The sequence below is a fragment of the Odontesthes bonariensis genome, chromosome 20, assembly GCF_027942865.1.
Source record: "Odontesthes bonariensis isolate fOdoBon6 chromosome 20, fOdoBon6.hap1, whole genome shotgun sequence".
Taxonomy (NCBI): Eukaryota; Metazoa; Chordata; class Actinopteri; order Atheriniformes; family Atherinopsidae; genus Odontesthes; species Odontesthes bonariensis.
This window is the reverse complement of record NC_134525.1, coordinates 2,638,994-2,649,037: the sequence shown is the minus strand read 5'-3', so window position 1 is coordinate 2,649,037 and position 10,044 is coordinate 2,638,994.

Here is a 10,044-nt window from a genome sequence, read left to right as displayed (position 1 = left end):
CTAAATGTGGATCTGAGAATCACACAAAGACATCTCCCTGTCACACATCCCAACTGGGACTGGAATAAAGAGACAATCCTCCTGTTTGCTGTGAGAAGCTCTGAGCAGCTGATTCCCTTACAGACGACAGGTGACGGGTTACTTCTGCACATGCAGGGACGACACACCTGCCAGCAACTTAACTTAACTTAACTTAACTTAACCTAACTCTAACTCTAACTCTAACCCAACCTAACCTAACCTAACTCTAACCTAACCTAACCTAACTCTAACCTAACCTAACTTAACTTAACTTAACTTAACTTAACCTAACTCTAACCTAACCTAACCTAACTTAACTTAACTTAACTTAACCTAACCTAACCCAACCTAACTCTAACCCAACCCAACTTAACTTAACCTAAGCTAACTCTAACTCTAACCCAACCTAACCTAACCTAACTCTAACCTAACCCAACTTAACTTAACTTAACCTAACTCAACCTAACTCTAACCCAACCCAACTTAACTTAACCTAACTTAACTTAACTTAACTTAACTTAACTTAACTTAACTTAACCTAACCTAACCTAACCTAACCTAACTCTAACCTAACCTAACTTAACTTAACTTAACTTAACTTAACCTAACTCTAACTCTAACTCTAACCCAACCTAACCCAACCTAACTCTAACCTAACCTAACCTAACTCTAAGCTAACCTAACCTAACCTAACTCTAAGCTAACCTAACCTAATCTAACTCTAACCTAACCTAACCTAACTTAACTTAACCTAACCCAACCTAACTCTAACCCAACCCAACTTAACTTAACTTAACTTAACTTAACCTAACCTAACTCTAACTCTAACTCTAACCCAACCTAACCTAACCTAACTTAACTTAACTTAACTTAACCTAACTTAACTTAACTTAACTTAACCTAACCTAACTCTAACTCTAACCTAACCCAACTTAACTTAACTTAACTTAACTCTAACCCAACCCAACTTAACTTAACCTAACTTAACTTAACCTAACTCTAACTCTAACTCTAACTCTAACTCTAACCCAACTTAACCTAACCTAACCTAACTCTAACGTAACCTAACTCTAACCTAACCTAACTTAACTTAACTTAACTTAACTTAACCTAACCCAACCCAACTTAACTTAACCTAACCTAACTCTAACTCTAACTCTAACCCAACCTAACCTAACTCTAACTCTAACCCAACCTAACTCTAACCTAACCTAACCTAACCCAACCTAACCTAACTCTAACTCTAACTCTAACCCAACTTAACCTAACCTAACTCTAACCTAACCTAACTCTAACCTAACCTAACTCTAACTCTAACTCTAACTAACTCTAACCCAACCTAACCTAACTCTAACCCAACCTAACCTAACTCTAACCCAACCCAACCTAACCTAACCTAACTCTAACCCAACTTAACCTAACCTAACCTAACTCTAACCTAACCTAACTCTAACCTAACCTAACTCTAACTCTAACTCTAACCCAACCTAACCTAACTCTAACCCAACCTAACCTAACTCTAACCCAACCCAACCTAACTCTAACCTAACCTAACTTAACTTAACTCTAACTCTAACTCTAACCCAACCTAACCTAACCTAACTCTAACCTAACTCTAAGCTAACCTAACCTAACCTAACCTAACCTAACCTAACTCTAAGCTAACCTAACCTAATCTAACTCTAACCTAACCTAACCTAACTTAACTTAACCTAACCTAACCCAACCTAACTCTAACCCAACCCAACTTAACTTAACTTAACTTAACCTAACCTAACTCTAACTCTAACCCAACCTAACCTAACTTAACTTAACTTAACTTAACCTAACTTAACTTAACTTAACTTAACCTAACCTAACTCTAACTCTAACTCTAACCTAACCCAACTTAACTTAACTTAACTTAACTCTAACCCAACCCAACTTAACTTAACCTAACTTAACTTAACTTAACCTAACTCTAACTCTAACTCTAACTCTAACCCAACTTAACCTAACCTAACCTAACTCTAACCTAACTCTAACCTAACTCTAAGCTAACCTAACCTAACCTAACCTAACTCTAAGCTAACCTAACCTAATCTAACTCTAACCTAACCTAACCTAACTTAACTTAACCTAACCTAACCCAACCTAACTCTAACCCAACCCAACTTAACTTAACTTAACTTAACCTAACCTAACTCTAACTCTAACCCAACCTAACCTAACTTAACTTAACCTAACTTAACTTAACTTAACTTAACCTAACCTAACTCTAACTCTAACCTAACCCAACTTAACTTAACTTAACTTAACTCTAACCCAACCCAACTTAACTTAACCTAACTTAACTTAACTTAACCTAACTCTAACTCTAACTCTAACTCTAACCCAACTTAACCTAACCTAACCTAACTCTAACGTAACCTAACTCTAACCTAACCTAACCTAACTTAACTTAACTTAACTTAACCTAACCCAACCCAACTTAACCTAACTTAACTTAACCTAACCTAACTCTAACTCTAACTCTAACCCAACCTAACCTAACTCTAACTCTAACCCAACCTAACTCTAACCTAACCTAACCTAACCCAACCTAACCTAACTCTAACTCTAACTCTAACTCTAACCCAACTTAACCTAACCTAACTCTAACCTAACCTAACTCTAACCTAACCTAACTCTAACTCTAACTCTAACTAACTCTAACCCAACCTAACCTAACTCTAACCCAACCTAACCTAACTCTAACCCAACCCAACCTAACCTAACCTAACTCTAACCCAACTTAACCTAACCTAACCTAACTCTAACCTAACCTAACCTAACCTAACCTAACCCAACTTAACCTAACCTAACCTAATCTAACCTAACTCTAACTCTAACTAACTCTAACCCAACCTAACCTAACTCTAACCCAACCCAACCTAACCTAACCTAACTCTAACCCAACTTAACCTAACCTAACCTAACCTAACTCTAACCTAACCTAACCTAACCTAACCTAACCTAACCCAACTTAACCTAACCTAACTCTAACCTAACCTAACTCTAACTCTAACTCTAACCCAACCTAACCTAACTCTAACCCAACCTAACCTAACTCTAACCCAACCCAACCCAACCTAACTCTAACCTAACCTAACCCGATCCTAACCTAACCCAACCTAGCCCTAACCTAACGTAACCTAACCTAACCTAACCTAACCCTAACCCAGGATTCAGACTTTAAAAAGGTAAAACTGTAAAAAGAACGGAGCTGGGTGCCACTTTACTTCCTTTCAGGGCCGTAAACCAAAGAGAAAGATGCTCTGCTGGCCTGAGCTGAAGGAGCCACCGAAGGATTGAACCCTGGCTGAGTTGGTGTGAATGTGTGAATGTGTGAATGTGTGAATGTGTCCGAGGCAGATCTGGATTCAGGACTGTGTTCTTGTGTTGTGTGTAATTGAAACTCTGCGGCTCAGCTGGAATAATTCATGTCCAACAACACCTCCTTCTTTCTGCCGGATCCGACTTCTGTTGGTTTATTCAGCGAAGCGCTCGACCAAGCAGCCAGTCAGGATTTCTGCATGAAGCAAAGCAAACAGAACAAATCCCAGCATGCAACGGTGGAAGCCAGCCGACTGGAGACATGGCAGCATGGAAGAAATCCTTTTTTCTTCTCTGAGAATGGGAGAAGCTGGAGCTGCAAACACATTCATAGTGTGAATTTAAATGTTTAAGAAGCTCAGATCAGCAGCTCAGAACTTCTCCAGAATCGTGTGTCGGTCTGTTTTACTCGTGTTTTCCTGAGTGAATCTGGTCTCAGTTCAGCTCTAAACTTCATGAGCTGCGTTTTATCAGCATCAAATAACAAATCAATAGTGTTATTGATCCGCTCAGAAACAGACTTCAGATGATAGCACCGAACTTTGAGATAAAAGAAGCTTTTAGATTCAGAAGCTCTTTGAATTCTCCTTTTTTTAAAGAAAAATAATTCATTTCAATCATCTTACCTAACCTCCATCCTTGAATCCTCCAAAAAGGACCTTGAATAACTTGGAAAGTCCTTGAAACTCATGTCTTATCAGCCTTAAATAATCAGTAGAAATCCTTGATTTTTCCAGAACTCCCTGACAGATGCTTAAATCCCTCGAATCATCTAAAGTTTCCCAAAAATCTCATGGAAAACTCAGAGTTGTTATCAAACACTGAAATAAATCAAAGAATTCGACTCAATTTCTTGAAAAGTTTTATGAAAAAGATTTATATGAAAAATAATCTCCCAGGAGTGATTCCAGGTATCCTGAATCAGTCCAAAAACCCTTCAAACAAATCCAGAATTATCCTTGAATCTCCCCTCAGATGTTTGAGATGTATTTGAAAATCCTGGAAATGTCATAAAATCTTCTCAGGTTACCTTAAAAAATGTCCTGGAGTTGCCTGAAATCTCCCTGAATGATTTGAACCATCATAACACTTCCAGAACGAGCTCAAAGTTTCCTGAAATCTGAAGGAAACATTTCTAAATTCTTCCTGAAACCTAAAAAACACGTCTGTTCCTCCTTTCCCTCTTCAAACTATTCTTATTATTATTTACCTTATTTTATTTATTTACTCATTTATTTATTTATTTATTTATTTTATCTTTTAATTAATCTTACTTTATTCTATTTTACCCTTATTATCATTATTATTACTACTATTGTTATTATTGTTATTACACATTTATTTATTTTATTTATCATTTTTAAATATATACTGTATATGTATATTTCTTAAGATATCTGAATTTATTTATTTATTACTTATTTTATTTCATTATTGTTATTGCTGTCTGTGTGTCTGTTCGATAATTCATTGTGAAAAATCAATAAAAATTGTTGAAACTAAAACATGTCTGTTGGTCATCTTTAAAACAGCCCAAATTCTTAAAACAGTCAATTCTCAGCAGGCACTCTGAGGGGCAAAGCTCTCAGGACCTCTACCTCGGAGGCAAGAAGCAGCAGAAAGATGGAGCATACAGTGCGATCTGCTCCAGATACGAAGCTCACGTTCAGCATCACAGCGAACGTCAGCTGTGATAATTAAAGCTCCGGAAGACATTTTAGCTCTAATTACAGCAGATCCTGTTTAACTGGCTGTAATACCAGCAGACAAACACTCCCAAGGCCTCGCACGCAGAGCAAAGAGAAAGCACAAAGTCCTCATCGAGTAACGAGTTATTTACTCTGCTGACTGCAAACAACACGATCAGTCAGGAGGAAAACAACCTGCAGCATCTGAACCACGGAGACAACATCCTTTAAAAAAAGCCTTTAAACCGCTCAGAAACACCTTTAAATCTCTCTGAAACATCTTTAAATCTCTCTGAAACATCTTTAAATCTCTCTGAAACACCTTTAAATCTCTCTGAAACATCTTTAAATCTCTCTGAAACATCTTTAAATCTCTCTGAAACATCTTTAAATCTCTCTGAAACACCTTTAAATCTCTCTGAAACACCTTTAAATCTCTCTGAAACACCTTTAAATCTCTCTGAAACACCTTTAAATCTCTCAGAAACACCTTTAAATCTCTCTGAAACACCTTTAAATCTCTCTGAAACACCTTTAAATCTCTCAGAAACACCTTTAAATCTCTCTGAAACACCTTTAAATCTCTCTGAAACATCTTTAAATCTCTCTGAAACACCTTTAAATCTCTCTGAAACACCTTTAAATCTCTCTGAAACACCTTTAAATCTCTCTGAAACATCTTTAAATCTCTCTGAAACACCTTTAAATCTCTCTGAAACACCTGTAAATCTCTCTGAAACACCTTTAAATCTCTCAGAAACATCTTTAAATCTCTCTGAAACACCTTTAAATCTCTCTGAAACACCTTCAAATCTCTCTGAAACATCTTTAAATCTCTCTGAAACACCTTTAAATCTCTCTGAAACATCTTTAAATCTCTCTGAAACACCTTCAAATCTCTCTGAAACATCTTTAAATCTCTCTGAAACACCTTTAAATCTCTCTGAAACATCTTTAAATCTCTCTGAAACACCTTTAAATCTCTCTGAAACATCTTTAAATCTCTCAGAAACACCTTTAAATCTCTCTGAAACACCTTTAAATCTCTCTGAAACACCTTTAAATCTCTCAGAAACACCTTTAAATCTCTCTGAAACATCTTTAAATCTCTCTGAAACACCTTTAAATCTCTCTGAAACACCTTTAAATCTCTCTGAAACACCTTTAAATCTCTCTGAAACACCTTTAAATCTCTCTGAAACACCTTTAAATCTCTCTGAAACACCTTTAAATCTCTCTGAAACATCTTTAAATCTCTCTGAAACACCTTTAAATCTCTCTGAAACATCTTTAAATCTCTCTGAAACACCTTTAAATCTCTCTGAAACACCTTTAAATCTCTCTGAAACATCTTTAAATCTCTCAGAAACACCTTTAAACAGCTCTGAAACACCTTTAAATCTCTCTGAAACATCTTTAAATCTCTCTGAAACACCTTTAAATCTCTCTGAAACACCTTTAAATCTCTCTGAAACATCTTTAAATCTCTGAAACACCTTTAAATCTCTCAGAAACACCTTTAAATCTCTCTGAAACACCTTTAAATCTCTCAGAAACATCTTTAAATCTCTCTGAAACACCTTTAAATCTCTCTGAAACACCTTTAAATCTCTCTGAAACATCTTTAAATCTCTCAGAAACACCTTTAAACAGCTCTGAAACACCTTTAAATCTCTCTGAAACATCTTTAAATCTCTCTGAAACACCTTTAAATCTCTCTGAAACATCTTTAAATCTCTGAAACACCTTTAAATCTCTCAGAAACACCTTTAAATCTCTCTGAAACACCTTTAAATCTCTCTGAAACACCTTTAAATCTCTCTGAAACATCTTTAAATCTCTCAGAAACACCTTTAAATCTCTCTGAAACACCTTTAAATCTCTCAGAAACACCTTTAAATCTCTCTGAAACACCTTTAAATCTCTCTGAAACACCTTTAAATCTCTCTGAAACACCTTTAAATCTCTCTGAAACACCTTTAAATCTCTCTGAAACATCTTTAAATCTCTGAAACACCTTTAAATCTCTCTGAAACACCTTTAAATCTCTCTGAAACACCTTTAAATCTCTCTGAACCACCTTTAAATCTCTCTGAAACATCTTTAAATCTCTCTGAAACACCTTTAAATCTCTCTGAAACACCTTTAAATCTCTCTGAAACACCTTTAAATCTCTCTGAAACATCTTTAAATCTCTCTGAAACACCTTTAAATCTCTCTGAAACACCTTTAAATCTCTCAGAAACACCTTTAAATCTCTCTGAAACATCTTTAAATCTCTCTGAAACACCTTTAAATCTCTCTGAAACACCTTTAAATCTCTCTGAAACACCTTTAAATCTCTCTGAAACACCTTTAAATCTCTCTGAAACATCTTTAAATCTCTCTGAAACATCTTTAAATCTCTCTGAAACACCTTTAAATCTCTCTGAAACACCTTTAAATCTCTCTGAAACACCTTTAAATCTCTCTGAAACACCTTTAAATCTCTCTGAAACACCTTTAAATCTCTCTGAAATCAGTCAGAACACGCCGTTATTCATCCTGTTTTTCCACTGACTCCAGCCCGTCCGCAGTGATCGAGCTCTGAGGTGTGTTTGCAGAGTCCTGTAAACTGTAAGCTTGGCCTCAAACTGTCAGAGCTCAGTTTTTAACTCGACCGGAGTGACGAGCAGAGCCGCCGCCGCCAGCCTCAGGCAGCATGATTGGCATCCAGATTTGAGCAGTCTAACTATTGTAGTTTCCATACAGGATCTAGTTTAGAGCGATCAGAATGCAAAAAAATGCAGTGAAATGGCCCTTTATGCCCATCCATTTAATTTTGCAAATAGGATGCCAATAGAAACCAATGAAATTTGAATAAAAATCCCATTTTTATAGGTTTTTTCTGCAGTTTCTATGTAATTACCAGTGGTGTAACATCCCATTGATCCATTGGTTCACATAAAGTCAAACAGGAACACACGCAGAGAACAATGCACCCAAACGGTTTTAATGTTTTTATCTAAACGTACAAACCCGTCAGAAGACTACAACACGCAGCTTTAACAAAGCACAAAGGGAAACTTCACGGCTGGATCAACGAGCAGCACAGTTCAGTGTTAACTCTCTCCTCTCCGACTCTGGACGATCACAAACGAGAAATAGAAAAACTAAACGTCACCTGCGGGTGACGGAAACTGGATTTCAGTGTGTGAAAACGTTGGATTTGTCCCGTAATTCACATTCATATTCAGATACTCTGGAGCAGGCAAAGCTTCTGTGATGAAATTGTCTTTAATAAAGTAATTGATGGGCTCTGCAGCGTTATTAAAATGCTTTATGGTTGCTTTCAGACTCTCGGTGAAGGCTCAGCGGACGTCATCATCATTTCAAAAGAGAGCTTTTTTATTTACCTCCATCTGTACTCAAAGCCCCGGGGAGTTAATGAAGGCCCGAGCCCAAAGGTTCCATAACTCTGCCCCACAGCGTCTCCGTGGACACGAGCTGATTAATCTGCTTAATCTTTACGGCAGAAACACAGATGAGAGGGAGCGGAGGAATAACTCATTCTAATTGGAAAACACGAGGATGATAATTATCCCCCAAAAAGACTGAAACTTTGAGTGACTTTTGCAGGGAAATCAAAACGCTTTTGTTGCTCGCTCAGCTGGACATCGGCCCCGCTGCGAGGCTCCGTACGCCCGGCAGCCGCCTGCCGCCGCGCCTCAGAGACCCAACAACGTGTGGAAACACCACTGTTCAGGGAAAAGTGTATTTTAAGAAAGTTTTCCAGCTGAAAAGCAGATTTTCGGAGACTTTTTGAAGTAAAAACTCATTTGAAATTAGTTGAAATCAGCCAGAAGCCGCAGAGTTTCTGCTCAGCAGGAGTTCTATTCAGAAGTTTAAAGGTAAGTAATCTAAGGCCGACTTTGAGGACAAAGTTCCCTGAAAGGGAATCAGATGCTGAAAATGAAACTTTGCTCGTCTTGGTCTCATTCATGGGCGTCAATTGGCTCCAGGGGAAATGTAAATGTTCGTTTTTCTTTTTAAATGAATTTATGGAATTACTCTGTGTCAATTTGTATTGATTATTCTATTATTTCATACATATAAATGAAATTCTGAACAACACAATCAACTTATCTAAGTATCAGCTTCCCTTTTGAAATGTGGTATCTCCCAGCCCCCCCCCCCTCCCACGAGATGACGGAGCCTGGAGGTCAAAGCTGATGTTATTAGCGGGGTTTGTTGTTTGCTAATTAATGTAAAATATGAAAAGAAAGCAGAAAACTTTAGATTTATTTATCACCAAAAAAAGGGCAGGTGATGATGCGTCCAATGTTGCCCCAGCGGCGGAGGAAGGAGGACCAGGAAGTGAAGGCGGGATTCAGGCTGTTAGCCGCTAATGCTAATGCTAATGCTAACAGGGAGACGGAGACGAGTCCATTGTTATGCTAGCGGCTATGTGAGTGAGTGCATTTGCACACAGATAAGCTACATAGCAGACTTTTGTGGGGATTATTTGCTGGGCATGTATATTTATTGGTTGATACTGTAGTCATGTGACTGTAGTGACCTTAGCTTAGCTTAGCTTTGGCTGAATTGACACCGCTGGTCTCATTTATACGCAGATAAAGACGATTACGAGTCAGATTTTCACGAATCACACCAACAAATATGAGGATAAGATGATCATTAAACTTTGGATCGAATCTCGGGTCGGTCAATTCAGCCAAAGCTAAGCTAAGGCGAGGTCACTATAGTCACATGACTACAGTATCAACCAATAAATATACACGCCCAGCAAATAATCACCACAAAAGTCTGCTATGTAGCTTATCTGTGTGCAAATGCACTCATTCACATAGCCACTAGCATAACAATGGACTCGTCTCCGTCTCCCTGTTAGCATTAGCATTAGCATTAGCGGCTAACAGCCTGAATCCCGCCTTCACTACCTGGTCCTCCTTCCTCCGCCGCTGGGGCAACATTGGACCCA